Raw genomic sequence first — 19,945 nt, 5'->3', positions numbered from 1 at the left:
CTCATACCCTGTCGTATGTAAATTCTCCGCTTGGTTTTGCACCCAGCGTCAAAGCAGTGCTACTGTTCCTGTGTGGTTACTCTTTATGTCTTAGAATCACATTCCTGACAAAGCTTTATAAATTCACTGAAACTAACCGCATATTGTTTATTAGTGTAATGCATCTGATTGTAATTAACCTGTAACAATATAATGGCACAGGGAATAGCCATAGTATTCCAAATACTATAACTGCTTTAGTGTTGTTACTCTCACTGTACCTTCTTCTCCTTTTTCTTCTTTCAGCTGCTCCCTTTAAGGGTTGCCACAGCGGATCTTTTTCCATATTACTCTTTCCATATTACTCTTACTGCACCATTCAGAGTATTTATATCACTGTATCTGAGTGGGGAATCACAGCAGCAGCTGATTGGAAAGAGAATTATCGGTATACAGCATCAAGCACATGCTGCCTCAGCCATGGCAAAACGTTTCAAAGCCTTTCCTGTACGGACCTTGTGGTTTAGAAACAGTTTCATCCCAAGAACTATAAACGCACTCTATCAATTGCTCCTTGTAGAACTGTTATAAGTACAATTACCCCACTGTAAACTTGTACTACAGTTATAATATTGCACAACCTGTGCCACTTTATAAAGCGCACATTTACATATGATGACAATATCATTTTTAAGATGAAATGCAGCAAAATATGTTGATTATATTATACAGATAAAACTTTAACTTCATTTAAATAATCTGTATTGTTAATAATTAAACAATGTGAGGACACAGTGCCACAGCACTAGCAAGTTCACGTATTGTTCCTGCCTCGCGCTGTATATTTACTGAGGCTGGCGGGACACTGGAAGGATAGACGGATAGAATAATTAAACACGTACTATGAAGATATTTCAATGTTCCTTAAAAGTTTTGAAGAATCGTCGTTGTAAGCTTACAGATAGCTTAATGTCTATTACAGAGCTGATTGTGTGGCGATTGGGTATTTGGGGAAAGAAAAGTAAGGACAGGAATTTGAGGTTAGTATGTTTGAAAGAGACAGTACTGCTACAATAAATTATTTCATCAAAGGTCGCGTATGGCACAGCAGCATCTTGTGTGAGACATGACCAATCACTGCGCCACCATGTTCCCATGTTTAATAACATGCTTTCATTCCAATCATCATGAAAATGATATCACGTATACATCTCAGTTTTTAATTATTCAGAGAGCTGTAATATCACGAATGTAATGGATTCTGTATCCTGTCGGAGAAAGAGAAAGAACAGAAGCACGTAGTGATTCACACACATAGAGCACATTGAAGATCAAATACAAAACAAAGCATTTAACATGCTACTTTAGTTACGATGGGATTTAAGAAACTAGTAAATTAAATGATTTTAAGATGAAGTTTATGATGTTCTACTTTAATGACAAAATAAACTACGTGATTAAAGTGGAAATTTTGAGATTAAAGCTGACATTTCGTGCTTTTTTCCCATATGCCTATTTTTTTTTGTCTGCACCCTAATAAGCTCAGACGGTGGGCTACAACTTGCCTTTTCACGGCGACTTTGATATATGACTTCTTTTTTATTTTGGCACTGTGTGACTTTGTGAACTTGAGCTTTCGAATTTCTCCGACATGCTATGTCACTCGATCAACTTCCTTTTGTTGATTATACCACTGTTTAAATCAACAAATAGCACGTTTTTCCTTTGCCTCCACTTGGTATTTTCTGAAATTCTTATATTTTCCCCCGTGCTTTTCCCTTTGTCTTTTCACGGAACTCTGAGCTTAAGGGCTATTTATATTGATTTGCATATTCAAAGAGGCATAATTCTGGAAGGAATTGGGGCGGGACAGCAGGCGTGTGCACATGCGTTACCGGGATTTATGGAGCGGAAGAACGTGGAAGTTGGAGTATGCACAGATTCCTGCATCTGGATTTTTCTGTGCGTGAGCACATTTCGGCTTTTGTGCTTACGTCATGTTATATTGCGACTTCTACGCACAGCGTTATGCATGAGGCCCCTGGTGTATTCTTGGTCTATTCTAACTGATTAACTGTGATGCCTTATTGTTTTCCAATTTATTTTTGTGGGAGACATATGAAATAATCTGCCCTCTTAAAAATGTCTTCAAAGTTCCCCAGAGTATTCCTTCAAAAACCTTTGAGAATGCATTTGTCTTTTAAGTATAAATTCTGTACAATTCTCAACAGCTAATGACAAGGGGTTAAGACGCCAGCTGCAAGATGAGTATGCGGGCCTAATGATTTAAGCTCCATGATCAGAGGGGTGTTTTAGGAGAAAACAATAGTGTTGTAGTTGCCAGAATTATTGCTGGCAAAAAATTGAAATCTCCAAGGGTCTGACAAGTTATGATCAATTACAACACTGTAAACTGTAATTGTTGTTGCAGTGTTAGATGTTATTGCCCCTGTAGCTGAAGACCTATCCAGGTCTGGACTTGAAACACAAAGACCTTGGCCATTAACATTATATGAGTGTTCACATTAGGAATGGATGCAAATATGTTTTGGATGAAGTCTCGATCATCCACATTGGGTGCATAGATATTTATCAAAATCACGTTATAATAAAATAAATTACCCATAACAAACACACTTCGCCCTTTAGAATAAGATACTGCATCTGATACTACAAATGAAATTGATTTATGTATTAAGATTCCCATCCCTCTATTTTCCTTTATGTAACTAGAGTGGAATTTTTTGCCAGTCCAATCTCTTTGCAACCAAAACTGACCCTTGCTTAATAAATGAATCCCCTGTAAAAAATACTATCTTGGTATTTAGACCGGTTGGGTGAGAGAATACTTTCTTTCTCTTTAATTCGTGATTAAGACTTTTGACGTTCCAGCTCACAAAGTTCACAGTTTGGTTATAGAGATTTTGCTAATGAACTTTCATTTGCATTTTGTAGTTGTAATACATTGTTACATAAGATAGCTTTGACCTTGATTTCATAATAGTAGTAGGTAATATGGCTATGGAACCTATTGTTACGTTGGCAATTACAGTTGTTAGGGTAGAAAGTATAAATAACTAGCAAAATACCCGCGCTTCGCAGTGGAGAAGTAGTGTGTTAAAGAAGTAATGGAAAAGAAAAGGAAACATTTTGAAAATAACGTAACATGATTGTCAATGTAATTGTTTTGTCACTGTTGTGAGTGATGAGTGTTGCTGTCATATATATATATATATATATATATATACACACACACATATAAACATATATATATACATATCCATACATATATACATATACACATATATATATACACACACACATATATACATATATATATACATATATATATATATACATACATACACACACACATATAAATGTATATACACATATACATACATATCTACATATACACACATATACATATATATATATATATATATATATATATATATATACACTCTTTCGGGTGCGAGCAACTGTTGCTGGGGGTGACAGAATCTAAATATGAATAAAAACAGACAGGAATATTATTCCGGAATAAATCAACTCAAACCTTAAATAACTTATAATATTTTGCTCTCCATAAAAATATATCCTGTCTAAATTATACAAGTTAGAAATAAAGTAAACGTTAAAAGAACAAATATTCAAATTTCTTTACTCTTATGTAATTTTATATAAAAAATAAACTTAAATTTTAAATATCCCAAAAGATTTTGCTCTCCATAAAAATATATCCTGTCAAAATTATACAAATTCAAATATGAACATGCTGCATAACAAAACCTGGAAATATAAATAAAATTTGTTCTTTTCAGCAATAACAAATCAAATCATTCAGTTGTCTTTGCTCTTATGTCATTTTATCAGAGCTGGACGCCTGGCATCTTTTTTTGGCAACAAGTTCATTTATGTTTGGTGTGAGGTTCTGTGTTGTGGAGATTCTCAGGATGGACTGCAGGTGCTCATCAGTGAGGCGACTCCTGTGTGCTGTTTTGTTAGTCTTCATGACTGAGAAGAGCTTCTCACACAGATATCTGCTACCAAACATGCACAAGGTTCGAGCCGCATGTAGATGGAGCTGGAGCATTTCTGCAGGAATGGAGTGAATAAACTGTGCAGGCCATGCAGTATTGTACTTTGCCTTCAGTGTGCCATTACACTGCAGCTCAATCACCTCCATCTGAATCTGCACAGGTGCAATTTCCACATCGACGGCAAATGGGTTGCGAAACAACTCAAAATTCTTTTTTTGTTCTTCAAAGTCACCAAAGCGCCGTGCGAACTCAGTGCACAGTGCGCTCAGTTTATCAGCAAAGTGCGTATTTGGGAACACCGTTGTGCCGACTTGGTTCAACATTACTTGGCAACAGGGAAAGTGGGGCAAGTTGCACTGGTGCATTTGTGGCTCCCATAAAAGCAGCTTCACTTGAAATCACTTTGTGATTTTGCACGGGTAAAAACGTCTGCTGAAGTGTCAGATTCTTCTTTAACTCTTCTGCATTCTGTATCTTCTGCATTGCATGCAGGTCTTTCAGGTTATCCTGATGTTTTGTCTCATAGTGCCGTCAGATTAAATTCTGTAATTACAGCCACATTAGCTCCACAAATGAGACACATGGCTTTACCGGCAATGTCAGTAAACATATACTCAGCCTCCCATCGGTTTTTAAAGGCTCTATTTTCAGAATTAACTTTTCTCTTCGGCATCGTGTGAGCTAGCTTCGCAATAACTTGTAGCATCATAAGCTAGACTTGATTAAAGAGGTAAGTGTTCGGCAAAGCAGCTGAAGCGCTGCATTATGGGATCTGTAGTTTATTGTGTTACCAGCGCTTCATATCCCTGGGCCATTTATAACAATAATACAGTATATAAAATGATCTCGCGGGCCGGATATAATTACACGCCGGACGGATGTGGCCCGTGGGCCTTGAGTTTGACACATATGGACTAAATAGAACTTGAAAAGATATATGTGATCTCGCAATTCAGATCAAGTTGACGCGCACTACAGTACATCGAGCCCGCGTGCTATTGTGGTTTTGCCTGCGTGCCTCAATAAGTCACCCTCCCCTCGCTCTTACTTTTTTACCGTTCATCTAATGAATACACTGAGTATGGCTTTACCAAAACAATCATTAATGGCGAATAAAGTATCCATTATTCATAAAGCTTCAATTGGTGAACTGTCTTTCTGCATTAACCGCATATTTTTTCATACGTCTCAAACCAAGGGGATGCGAAGGTAAAATGAATCGGGAAGCGCGCGTACATACTCAGTGCATCCCCTCTCGGGAATTGAACCTCGGTGCTAGAGGCGAAGTCTCTACCATTGCGCCACGGCGTGTGGTTTATCTATTTGAGTGTATGTAGATCGAGGTATATATATACATATACATATATATATATATATATATACCCGCGCTTCGCAGCGGAGAAGTAGTGTGTTAAAGAAGTTATGAAAAAGAAAAGGGAACATTTTAAAAATAATGTAACATGAGTGTCAATATACAGTAATTGTTTTGTGAGTGTTAGGAGTGTTGCTGTCATCAAGGATTTGATTATCATTATTTCTTTCAATCAGGTTCGTATTTGTAGGATGTGTTCAAGTTACATTCCGTGTTTGTCAATCGTTGTAAAGATAACAGGTTTCATTCATCGATTCGTTTCTTACTGCATCAATAAACAGCTCGTCTTCCTCTTTATCTGAAACGTGACACACTGCATGCACGGGTTTTTTTTTTACACTGTGTTCCTTTAGCAGGACATTGACTTTTTCCACCGTGTGCTTTGTTTCTGCAGTAGCTGCACTTATAAATATGCTTGTATGTATCACACGCTTCATATTTTTTGCTGCCTTCTCAATTTTGTAATTCGGTTTTTGTTCAGCACTCTTTGGAACTGTTGCTTTTTGTCTGTGCATTGCGTCATTTCACGTGAGCCGCTCGGTGTACATGCATCGAAGGTTTCCAGCTGTGCTGGTGCCATCTCGTGCGATGTCCACGGCTGTCTTTAATGTTAGCTAAGACCCGGCACTTAAAAGTTTCTCTCGCAGTTTCGCCGAGTTTGTGCCAAACACCACCCTGACCATCTCATCTTCCTCTGCATAAGCACAGTCCTTCACCCGTGAATATTTAGCGGCAGTGTTTCTATTGGATTGCCGCTGACGGACGGCCTTATATGGGCAGGCACTAAATTACGTGGGAGGCGTAACTCCGCCTCCCACGGGCATCGAGCAGAAGTCTATTATAGTATATGGAAGAAAAAATAGGTTCCAGTTATGACCAATACGTGTAGAATTTCGAAATGAAACCTGCCCAACTTTTGTAAGTAAGCTGTAAGGAATGAGCCTGCCAAATTTCAGCCTTCTACCTACACGGGAAGTTGGAGAATTAGTGATGAGTGAGTGAGTGAGTGAGTGAGTGAGTGAGTGAGTCAGTGAGGGCTTTGCCTTTTATTAGTATAGATAACCTACTCACTTTCTCGTCACACCAACCCCAACTCCAACCCCATTTTGCCGCCGCAACTGAGGCCAAACCAAACTTCACAAAGTCCCAGTCCTCTGACATTCCAGAGACAGAGGACATCCAAAATAAAACAAACCCCCCAGCAGTGGTGTAGGAAAGATTAAAATGTGTTCATTCATTTATTTTTTCTATTATAGTATAATATAGCCCTTTACGTATCTTGCACTTTTCCCATGTTTATATGTTGCTCCATGGTACTGCAGAATGTTTTTTCATGCCATTGTATGCTGCAATATGGTGTATGGATGGTATGACAATAAAGTCACTTGACTTGACTTCACATGATTTGACTTGCTTTGACTTTAAGGAGTAAAAATCAAGAACTGATTCAAAAAGAAGCTAACAAAACATCACTATTTGAAAACACTATGCCATTTGAACATGATTTGTCATTTGAACATTTTTTTCTTTTTCTTTTTGTGTACATACATCATCAGCATGGCACTGGCAGATCTAAACAGAAGTGGGGCAAATTGCTCATGTACTAAAGTAACTTTAGCTGCAGAAGGAGGTCCCATTTTACTTATGGTGCCACATGGTGCAGCAGTATTTTAGCCAGCAAAAGTGCTGTGAAGAAGTTATCTGTTGTTACGGTTCTGCCTTTGTCCAGTCTGATAGTGGTCACGGGACATTGTATCTTTGATTGCTGGTACAAGAAAAAGTTCTGAGCAGGCATCAACCACAGCTCCAACTGTGGTCATCACTGCTCTTGTGAAAAGAACAGAGATGAACGTAGTCAACTCAGAGAGGGAGAGGCAAGTACGTTGTACCATGTGAACGTCACTAACAGAATAAAACTGAATAATAAAAAAACTTTTACAAGTAGGCAAAATTTACAATGGGTGATACAGACTTAATTCAAATGTATGCTTTTATTATAATATAGTAAAATAATAGAAGCTCACTACTAAAAAAATGGACGCCTGGACTCACACCCAGAACCTTTTGGTTTTAAGGCAGCGGTTCTTACCTCTGCAGCATCCAAGAATACATATCAACTTTCTGTCAACTGACATTTGACTTAGGTTTTTTAACTCATTGACAGCAACAGGTTAATTGAATGATTTTTTTCTTTGGTTATATTCTTGAATAAAAGCGCGCATGTTTATTTGATATTTTGATTTAAGTCTTCACACATTATACACTTCACATCATTATTAGTATAACATGGAAAAACTTTCTGTTTTAAGTATGTGTTCAACATTTCTTGCCTCGCATTCTGTGTCATCCTACACATTTGTGACTGACTTCAGCTCCATTGGGGGATGGGATAGCAGGCTGCTAGTGCTGATGGACACATCTGCAAAACAGAAGACGCTGATGAGGAGAGGTGAAAAGGAATTTAAGGTGTCCCAGGATTATGTGTTTTTCGTAGGCTTCAGGAATTCTAGTGCTAAGAGAACATAGATGAAAGCACATGACCTGAACTGGAGGATAAAAAGCAGCTGGATAAATGAGCATTTTAATTAATTATGTTTAGTTTTAATCTTTAAGAATCTAGTGAACACATTTTAGAGAAACACAGGTTACAAGACACTAATGCTCAAGTGTGCTAAGAGTGGCAATGTGATATTTTTGAAAAGATGACATAATTTCAGAGATCACAGATTTCTCAATATGTGGTCTATAGTGTAAACAATGAAACATTAGATTTAAAGACTTATTAAAATTTTTAAATTGTTTTATTATATTTGTTGAAAAAAAGCATTGCCTAGAAAGTAGGGATATACATATTAGATCAGTTCAGCGTGGTCCTTCTGTCGTGCCCAGGCTAAGCATCACTTTCTCTTACTGAATAAGTTTCCTCAGTATCTTACAGATTTTTCTATGGAGAATACTTAGAAGCAAATTCCTTGTCCTTTTGAATTTGCAGACACATAGACATGATTAATGGAATATATTAAATTTGATTTGCCATATTTAGTGTGTCTGCTAGACAGAGATTTGGAAATGTGAAATGCAAATCGTATGAAGCGTGAGGCAGCAAGACAGATTAACAGCATAACAGGACTGCTACTGGTGTGACAGACAACAGAGCAAAGAGTGTTACCTAGCATTGCATCTAACATTGCATTATTTTTCTGTTATTATGAGGCCCCTCAGTTTTAGACAGAGAAATCATGGGGTTTCAGCAGTTTTAAGCATTTCCCTTCCACCTTTAACATTACTGTCTCCTGAAGTGAAATGATGATAACTAGAATTTTTTTTATCACCAAAAACAATGCATTTTTTTCTTTCTCTTGTGATGTCTTTAGAAAAGCACAAGGACTATCAATAGTGATTTGATATAAAACCTAAAACTTAACCTAAGACTTCCAACCTTACAGTGTATTGTTTTCGTGTTACAATATCTTTAAAATGTATTCACATCCAATAGACAACACACACCTTGGAATTCTACTATGCTAAAATATTGATCACAGTAGATTTATTTTGCCTTTTTTTACCAATGATCAACATAAAAATGCTAATTATTGTCACATTGAAAATGGACCTCTACACATTAGTCTAAATTAAGTGCAAATATAAAACACTAAAATAGTTGACCTCAGAAGTATTCACCCCATTGGAATTTAATTATGTGACAACATTAAATTACAGTGGACTTCATTTGGATTTCTAGTCACTGATCAACAGAAAAAGACTCTTTAATGTCAAAGTTAAAACAGATCTCTGCAAAGTGATCTAAATTAATTACAAATATAAAAAAAAACCTCAAAGTAGTTAATCTCATAAGTATTTACTCCCTTTAATATGACACACATAAATCAACTTTGGTGCAGCCAGTTGCTTTTAGAAGTTACATCATTAGTTCACCTGTCTGTAGTCAATTCACTTTAGTATAAATGCACCTTATCTAAAAAGGCCTAATTTACATGATGGAGACCAAAGAACAATTCACGAAAAAACCGATTGAAAAGAACAAGACAGGGGATGGATACTTGAAATATCTGTCACTGAATATTCCTTGGAATCCAAGTTAAATCAGTCATTAAGAATGGAATGAGTATGGTGCAGCTGTAAATCTGTCTAGAGCAGGCCTTCCACAATAACTTTGTGCTTGTATATGAAGAAAACTCGGGAAGCCACCAAGAGACCTATGAGAGCTCTAACAGAGTTTCAGGTTTCAGTGGATGAAGTTGGAGAGACTTTGCAGAGAACATTTGTTGCTTGACCAGTCACAGCTTTATGGGAGACTGGCAAAGAGAAAAACTAAACTCTGCTACAATGCACAGCCTATATACATCGGACTTCCAATACAACTCGGAGTCCTGCCACATGCAAAGGTTTGCAGACAACACAGCTATTGTGGGCTGCATCAGGAGTGGGCAGAAGGAGGAGTATAGGAGACTAATCAAGGACTTTGTTAAATGGTGTTGACTCAAACCACCTACAACTGAACACCAGAAAAACCAAGGAGCTGGTGGTGGATTTTAGGAGGCCCAGGCTCCTCATGGACCCCGTGATCATCAGAGGTGACTGTGTGCAGAGGGTGCAGACCAATAAATACCTGGGAGTGCAGCTGGATGATAAATTGGACTGGACTGCCAATACTGATGCTCTGTGGAAGAGAGGACAGAGCCAACTATACTTCCTTAGAAGGCTGGCGTCCTTCAACATCTGCAATAAGATGCTGCAGATATTCTATCAGACGGTTATGGCGAGTGCCCTCTTCTAAGCGGTGGTGTGCTGGGGAGGCAGCATGAAGAAAAAGGACGCTTCAGGCCTGGACAAACTGGTGGGGAAGGCAGGCTCTATTGTAAACACGGAGCTGGACAGTTTGACATCCGTGGCAGAGTGATGGGCACTGAGCAGGCTCCTGTCAATAATTGAAAATCCACTGCATCCACTAAACAGGATCAGGACAGAGGAGCAGCTTCAGCGACAGACTGCTGTCACTGTCCTGCTCCACTGACAGACTGAGGAGATCGTTCCTCCCCCACACTATGCAACTCTTCAATTCCACCCGGGGGGGTAAACGTTAATATTATGCAAAATTATTGTCTGTCTGTTATACCTTCATTGTGATCTATTCAATGAAGTGTATAAATTAAGTGCAGCAGGTGCTCCTCCTTTGTAACACTTGCTAATAAGGTGCTTGTGTTTCTATAAGGGTTTACTCTTGCAAGACTTAGATAATAAAGTTGATTGATCGACACTGCCTGTATTCATTGCCTCAGTTATACAGGGACAACAGGATAGGGATTCACTGGAAAATATATACTGTATATATATATATAAATATATATATATACACATATAAATACCTAATAGTTGAAGCTGTAATAGAAACAACACATTAATTACCTTCATCCATCCTTTTTCAAAGCTTCTTAATCCAATGCCAGAATCGTAGTAAGCTAAAGCCTTCCCAGAAAGCCCTAGGCACTAGACAGGAATAAAGCCTACTACATGGTTATTACTGTGTACTGCACACATTCTTACCAAGCCCATTTAGATAATATACCTAACATTTGGGATTTACAAGAAAGACTGGACTACCTGAAGTTAAATCAGACACAGGGAGGAGGTGAAAACTTCACAATTTAATACACTATGTACTGTATATGTATATATTCACATCTATATACATAAAATTGTAATACTCTCGGTCTGTCCTTTGAATTGTTGAACTTCAGTTGATGTTATCAATTCATCTTGTACACTAAGAAACTTTCATTTCAACTATCAGATTTCAGTCTGTCTGTCTGTTTGTTTGCTAATCATGTAAAGACAGCTGAACTGATTTTCACAGAATTTTGCTTATAGGTTGCTGGTGTTCCAAATTAAAATATATTCTATCTCGTGTTTCAAACCATTTATCGGGGATAAGGGCATATAATGGAGGGCAACCCAAAAACGGTGCATTAGTCAAAAATGGAAATGTCAATCTTAATTAAATTTTGCATGTATATTAAAGCTGAATCAACTGAAAATCCAGGCTACATGGCGTTTAAAAAATGTAATCAGAAATGGGGGTTGTGCTGATCTTCTTCTTATGGCTGCTCCCGTTAGGGGTTGCCACAGTGGATTATGTTCTTCCATATCTTTCTGTCCTCTGCATCTTGTTCTGTTACACCCATCACTTGCATGTCCTCTCTCACCACATCTATAAATCTTCATTTAGGCCTTCCTCTTTTCCTCTTCCCTGGCAGCTCTATCCTTAGCATCCTTCTCCCAGTATACCCAGCATTTCTCTAAACCAACGCAATCTTGTCTCTCTGACTTTGTCTCCTAACTGTCCAACTTAAGCTGACCCTCTAATGTACTTATTTCTAATCCTATACATCCTCGTCACACCCAGTGCAAATCAGCATCTTTAACTCTGTTACCTCCGCTGCACATCTTTCCCAGCTCGGTCCCTCTGTCTAGCCAATCGCTACAGGTCCTTTTCTCCCTCCTTAGTGTCCAACCTCTCATACAACTCATCATACACCTTTTCCTTAGCCTTCGCCACCACTCTCTTCACCTTGCGCCTTATCTCCTTGTACTCTTGTCTACTTTCTGCATCTCTCTGACTATGCCACTTCTTCTTTGCCAGGTTTCCTTTTCCTCCTTCCTTTTTCCAGATGTCACACCAAGCACCCTTCTTGCTGTGACCCTTGCTACATCTGCAGTAATTTCCCAGCTGACTGGTAACTTTTCACTGCCACCCAGTGCATGTCTCACCTCCTCCCTAAACTCAACCTTGCAGTCTTCCTTTTTCAACTTCCACCATTTGATCCTTGGCTCTGTCCTCACTCTCTTCCTCTTCTTGATCTCCAACATGATCCTATAGACCACCATCCTATGCTGCTTAACTACACTTTCCCCTGCCACCACTTTGCAGTCTTCAATCATCTTTAGATCAACTATTCTGCATAGGATGTAATCTACCTGTGTGCATCTTCTTCAACTCTTGTACGTAACCCTATGTCCCTCTTCTTAAAATATGTATTCACCACAGCCAAGTACATCCTTTTGGCAAAATCCACTATCCTCTGACCTTCTTCATTGCTCTCTGTGACACCAAACCTACCCATCACCTCCTCATCTTCACTGTTCCCTTCACCAACATGCCCATTGAAATCCATTCCAATCACCATTTCTGTCCCTTGGGTACACTGTTCATCACTTCTTCCAACTGACTCCAAAAATTTTTCATCCATTGCACACCCAACTTGTGGTGTATATGAACTAACAACAATCATCATCACACCTCCAATTTCCAGCTTCATAATCATTACTCTTTCTGACACTGTTTTCACCTCCAAAACAATCTTGACATACTGTTTCTTCAGAGTAACTCCTACCCAATTTCTCCTCCCATCCACATCCTGATAGAACAATTTGAATCCACCTCCAATCCACATTCCATTTAGTCTCTTGCACGCACACTATATCAACCGTCCTTCTACCCTTCATATCTGCTAACTCGCTCCCCTTACCAGTCATACTGCCAACATTCAAAGTTCTTACCTCAGTTCCACTCTCTTTACTTTCCTTCTCTATTCATGCCTCCAGACACGTCTCCCCCCTCTTATTCTCCTTCTTCTTCTTTGGCCAACAGTAGCCCAATTTCTGCCAGCACCCTGTTGGCTAACAGTACTGGTGGTGGTTGTGGTTAACCCGGGGCTTGACCGATCCGGTATAGAAATTTGTATTGTTGTCCGCATATTGATTTGGCAAAATTTTACACCAGATGTACTTCCTGACTAACCCTCCCCATTTATCCGGGCTTGGGACTGGCACGAAGAAACACACTGGTTTGTGCATCCCCTGTGGCTGGGTTGGGGGTTGTACTGATGGAAGGGGCAAAAAAATGCATCATTCCAAAGAATCAAAGGTTCATGATTATTGCTGACACAACTTAAAATTGAGGCTTTATAGCCTTTCAAAAGCTCTATCGAGGAGAGGAAAAAACAACTCATGTTATCAGTGGTTTGGCCGATGCTAATGAAATTGCCATATTGTTTGTGTTTGGCCCTAATTACAGTGAAGGCTATATTCCATGTCATTGATTAAATGGAAATGATTGCAGTGGTGGGGTTGGGTTTGGGCGTAATGAGAAATCAACACAAAAAAACAAGTGAGTGTATCACTCAAATGGTTATTTTCTAATTTTATTAAATTGTGTATTTACATTATTTTTCATTAGATTTATAGACTCCAGTCTATAGTTTCAAGAATTTCATTCGGGGTGTGTAATGGAACAACCAATACCACAAAAAACATGTATTACTCCAAAGCAGTTAAGTGGATGTTCAAGATATTTTACATGCATATTACAGTTAACCCAACTTAACATATGTGAGTTTATGGAGTTTCAAAAGTTTTATCATGAATAGGGGTTCAGTAGAGGGACCAACACAAAAATCTGGTAGTTTTGTCCAGTGTACATGCCATATCAATGATTAAATTACTAAATGATCCATCCGGTTTATTCATTAATTTCAGCCAACAGCATTTAGAAACACAAAAAGATTTTCTTTCTTACCTTAACATCTATCTATCTATCTATCTATCTATCTAACCCATTATACAAATATACCTGAACAATGCTGGGAACTTTGGCTAGTCCAGTGCTTCTCAATTATTTTCTGTCATGCCCCCCCTAGGAAGAAAAAAACATCTCGCCCCCCGCGCGACTATAAATAGTATCATTTGTCTATAAAATTGTTATAAGTACACCTCTGCATAACACTGTATCCTTATTAACGTATAAGAGAAAAAAAAAAGAAAGAAATATGGACCAATTTACAACAAAGAATAGCTTTATTAAATGTAACAGAAAAGATTTAAAGTGCATTCTAAATTAAAAAAAAATTTAAAAGAAAAATAAAAAAGCTTTTTCCCAGAGGTCAAACACGCCCCCCTTGACGGAAGGGGGGCGCGCCCCACTATTTGAGAAACACTGGGCTAGTCTAACATAAAAGATTAATAATGAAAATAAATTAAAACTTGTAATGCTGAAAATCAAAGAGAACAATCAGAGACTGGGACTCAGCCCCAACAATCAGGCTGGTCGTAAAATAACACAGCATATACGCAAACATCTACTAATTCTCTAATTTTAAGTGATTCAAAATCCTTTGGTACTAGACTGTTGTACCGTGTTAGCCATTATGAATGCAGAGAAAAGCCAAGCAAAATGACACCTTTTATTGGCTAACTAAAAAGATTACAATATGCAAACTTTCGAGACCACTCAGGCCCCTTCTTCAGGCAAGACGTAATACAGAAACTGGAGTTCCCTGTGTTTATATACACACTAGGATAAGAAACAACATTTTAAATCTTTAAATGAAAAATCTTAAATATAAAAAATTAATAGATTCCTTCTATTCGATCTGCAGGAAAATGATCTTTTTATGTGATGTTCAAGTCTGGAGTGTGGTATAACTATATGGTCTGTATTGTAAATGTGGGCACACATTTTACATCTTTTCTGTAGGTAGGGAGATGTGCCATTTTCACTTGGTTCATTTGGGGATCTTCGGACAAATAGTTGCTGAAGGTTTGGTGGTTGTCTGTATGCCAGGAGGGGAGGTTCAGGAAATACATTTTTCAGTGTTTGGCCGTTGTTTAGCATTGTCTGAAGTTTTTGTATAATGTTTCGAAGTGTTTCAGGATGTGGGTTGTAGGTGACAACAAGGGGGATGCGGTTCTTGTTGTCTTTGTTTTTATATTCCAGAAGGTTGTCTCTGGATGTGGAAGTAGCTCTTCTTATTTGAGTGTCTGTCGTTTTAGGGGTGTAACCTTGTCAGATGAAATCTTGTTTGAGCTCCTGCAGTTGTTGATCTCGGTATATCGGGTCTGAGCAAATACAATTGTACTGTATTGTTTGGCTGAAAATAATGGAGCACCTTATATGCTTGGGGTGGAAGCTATCTGAGAGATCTGTTGGGTCTAAAAAAGGAACTAAAAAAGATAGTAAGTAGCTTTCCTCTTGACACCAGGGATCATGTAAACAGTTTAATTCCTGAGAACCCCAAAATAGGTTAATTCTACATGTTTCCTAAAATCCACAAATAAGGGAACCCAGAAAGGCCTATCATCCCAGGAATTGGCTCCCTTACAGAAAAGATTTCGGTTTGGGTGGAGTACATCCTTAAACCCCTCACCCATAATACAACCAGCTACATCCAGGACACCATTGACTTCTTAAAAAAAACTGTCTGCTTTAGGCCCCTTACCTGAGGGAACCTTACTGGCCACAATGGATGTTGAGGCTCTGTACACAAACATACCCCCATGATGATGGTATATTGGCATGTGAAATGTACCTCAGACAACATGATTTTCCCACAAAGTCAGTAACAGAAATGATCAAATTCACTCTGACACATAATCTATTTTCTTTTGGACAAGATTGCTACTTGCAGCAAATGGGGACTACAATGGGCTGTTGGTTTGCACCTCACAATGCAAATTTATTGATGGCAAAATTGGAGTAAGATTTAATGTCAATGTGCATCTTAAAACCAATGTTGCACCTCTGTTACATAAATGACATCTTCATAATCTGGACTGCCAGTAAGAAGGACCTCCTCCATTCTCATAATGAATATAATTCTTTTCACCCCAACATAAAGCTGAAGCTGAATCATTCAAAAACAGAAGTCAGCTTCCTTGGCACCACCGTCCAACTGAAAGAAAACACCCTTGTAACTTCTGTTTTTCACAAACCAACAGACAGACAGACCTACCTAAGAAGTGATAGCTTCCACCCCAAGCCTATAAGGCGCTCCATTATTTTCAGCCAAGCAATACTGTACAATTGTATTTGTTCAGACCCGACAGACCAGGATCAACAACTGCAGGAGCTCAGACAAAATTTCATCAGACAAGGTTATACTCCCAAAACGACAGACCTTCAAATAAGAAGAGCTACTGCCATACCCAGTGACAACCTTCTGCAATATAAAAACAAAGACAAAAAGAACCGCATCCCATTTGTTGTCACCTACAACCCACATCTTGAAGCACTTCGAAAAATTATAAAAGAACTTCAGCCAATGCGAAACAACGACCAAACACTGAAAAATGTATTTCCTGAACCTCCCCTCCTAGCATAGAGACAACCACCAAACCTTCAGCAACTAATTGTCCAAAGCTCCCTAAATGAACCTGACTAAAGAAAAGATGTAAAACGTGTACCCACATTTACAATACAGACCGTATAGTTATACCAAACTGCCGACTTGAACATCACATAAAGGGATCATTTTCCTGCAGATCATCTTATGTGGTCTACCTAATTCTCTGCATGAAATGTCCTGACACTGCACTCTATGTGGGAGAAACTGGACAAACACTACGCCAGAGAATGAATTTATATAGGTTCCACATTAAACGTGGCAACACAGATGTTCCTGTAGCGGCCCACTTCAACAGCCATGGACACTGTGAGAGGGACTTTAAAGTCACAGTGCTTATGGGCAACTTCAAAACACAGCAAGAAAGAAAAGAATAGGAAGTTAAATTCATGTTAAAATTGAATACATTACAACGTGGGTTGAATAGAGACAAGAGTTTTATAGCCAGGTATAAGGATTGTTTGCATCTCTCAGACTGACACAGATAACCTGACTACAGACCCATATTGTTTTGAAAAACTCATCACAAACTTCAAAGGACTTTGTTGGACAGTTATCTTATCCAAAGATCTTGACCATACATTGTTCTTCTCTCTCTTGTTAAATTAATCTTAGCCTGAAGGAATCTATTAATTTTTTACATTTAAGATTTTTCATTTAAAGATTTACCAATGTTATTTCCTGTCCTAGTGTGCGTATATAAACACAGGGAACTCCAGTTTCTGTATTACATCTTGCTTGAAGAAGGGGCCTGAGTTGCCTCGAAAGCTTGCATATTGTAATCTTTTTAGTTAGCCAATAAAAGGTGTAATTTTGCTTGGCTGTTCTCTACAAAATCCTTTGGGTAAACCTTAAATATATTGAAAACTGGCATACAACTAATCAGAAAAATTATCTACGCTAAAGCTGATTTATCTTCTAAAGATAAAACTGAAAGATTGTCAAGACAGTCTTGATCTTCGAAGCCTCTCATCTAGTGGATTATCAATTCGTTCAGCTCAGCCTGAACATTTCGTAGGAATATTTTGGACAAAATTAAAATATACAAATAAATAAAAGTACTGTGTAATAAGACAATAAATAAAAAAAAGTGCAAAAAAATAAATGTGTCTCAGAATGTTTTTTTGCTTATTTATTTATTTTCACTGTAATATTCTTCCAAACGCAGCATGAAACATGGCTTGAATTTACAACTGTCATTTTCACTTATCAAACCTGAGAGGGCGGGCTATAGCGACTACTGGTTTTTTGATTGGTGGATTGTCCGGAGAGTGAATGTACGTGCTTTCCTTGACTTGAGGAATCCTGTGGCTCATGTCATGCTCAAAGTCCTGACTGTGCACTTGACTGCTAACGCAACAAAAAGTTGGGGAGAATTACTGTGTGAAGCAACTAGTTTAATTCCATTAACTCTGAATTCATCATTAATAATAATAATGCATTTTATTTATATTGCACCTTTCCCATGCATCAGTAGCCTACATCTGAAGTGTCTGCTGTAAATGTGGCATTTGATGGCCGAAGTTTTAAGTCTGGTGTACCAATGATTCACCATTTAAGACACAGCACTTGCTACAGCTCAACCACCTCTCAGCTTCCAAACTGTAGGTGCATAACAGCAAAAGGCTGTCTCACCAATTCGTTATAAGTTGGCTCTTGGAATTATAAGCAGACCTTCATTTGAAGATCTGAGGTTACGATTTGGTGTGTAAGGGGACAGACATTCCAAAATATAGGGCAGGGAAAGATTATTTAAGGATTTGTAAACCATTAGTAGTATTTTAAAGTCAATTCTAAATAACACAGGTAATCAATTTAACAATACAAACATCTGTAATGCTTGATTATTAAACTATACATATTGACTTTTTACTGCCTAAAAAGTGGGTTCAGTACACGACAATAAAGATCAGAATTAAAATGAAGTTGTGACTGCCTCAAGCACTTTAATTGCTACATTGACTTACAGTTGTCATACCTGTATGGGTATGCCAGAAGCCTCAGAAGAGGACTTGTTCCTGAAGGACCTTTTCAGAATCTACCTCTGACATGTTTTTTAACTCTACCCCTCTTTTGTTTAATTGCCCTACAGAAGTACAAAGTAAAAATCAAATTTTAAAGTCTTCTTTTTCACATACAAAGTCTTACTAGCCCCTTAACTTACAGATACTGATAATGATTATACTACAAAGAATACAGTATGATAATAAATATATTCTCTCCTGAGAATTGCAAGGATAAATAAAACTATAGTAATAGACAAAACATTTAGTAACAGTACCCCTAAACTCTAGAATGATACATACTCAGTTCTCAACATTTGAGCATGTAACTTTCTCGACTTATTAGTGACCTAATTTTATCTTTTGTGTTGGCAACCATGCATATTTGTGGGCTACATGGCTATGTGAAGCAGAAAAAAAAGAGAGACATGATGCACACAAGTGTGGGGAGCAGTTAGTATCATATTAGGTCCTTCAGTAGTCTATCCTATCATTGTAGAGTAAGGAGCTCCAAGTGCATTGGTTAAATATTTTCATTGTTTCACTTAACAAAATCAAATTTTGTGCTGCATTTACTCCCCCAAATCATAGTATAAGTCCCTTTGGCTCTAAGCCCAGGTGCGCAAAGTCAGTGATGTGGCTTAGTGAGAAAATAAAAGTCTTAGATAAACTTTGGGCTGTAATGGCAGCAGCTATTGTTGGCCATGACCAGCTGGCTAGAGACAGCAATGCTGTTGATCCCATCATTGATTGCAGCCTCGAGGTTACACATCAACTCTCCTCTGTTCTACTCATATATTTCAAGACCCTTAAGGATCTCAAGGGGCACACAAAGCAGACATCACTGACTGGTAATTTCAAGACAGTGTGTCCTTCACCATCTTCATCACCATCTGTCAGGCTGTGAAGGAAAGAGTGTGGGAGGTGACATCAAGACCCCACCAGTCTCAGGGTCTTCTGACAGTAATGACTAAAGTTTTTTTATTGAAATGGTAGTGCAAAAGGTCACAAAAATCTAGAGAATGATTTGCGAGAAAAAATGTTTTTTCATGCTACCAATGTTATATTGTGTACTGCATTACATGGGTTATTTCATGCTTACTGTGTTATTAAAAGTGTGTGTTATCAAAAGTAATGTTTTGTTTTAAAGTATTATTGTCAGAAAGTGCATTTAGAGCAACCTCTAAAGAAAGATTACATTTTTTATTGGTTTCTGGAACCTAACCCCCTATTTCCCACAGGTTCAATGTATTTAAATTAGCATCTTTGATTTTCACGGTGTTTTCTAGCAATGTTACCCCTGAAAAAGTTGAGGATTGACAGTACTTGCCATTTAAATCAAAGCAGAAG

Source organism: Polypterus senegalus, chromosome 2 (genome assembly GCF_016835505.1).
Source record: "Polypterus senegalus isolate Bchr_013 chromosome 2, ASM1683550v1, whole genome shotgun sequence".
In the NCBI taxonomy this organism is placed as follows: Eukaryota; Metazoa; Chordata; class Cladistia; order Polypteriformes; family Polypteridae; genus Polypterus; species Polypterus senegalus.
This window is presented reverse-complemented; position numbering follows the sequence as displayed.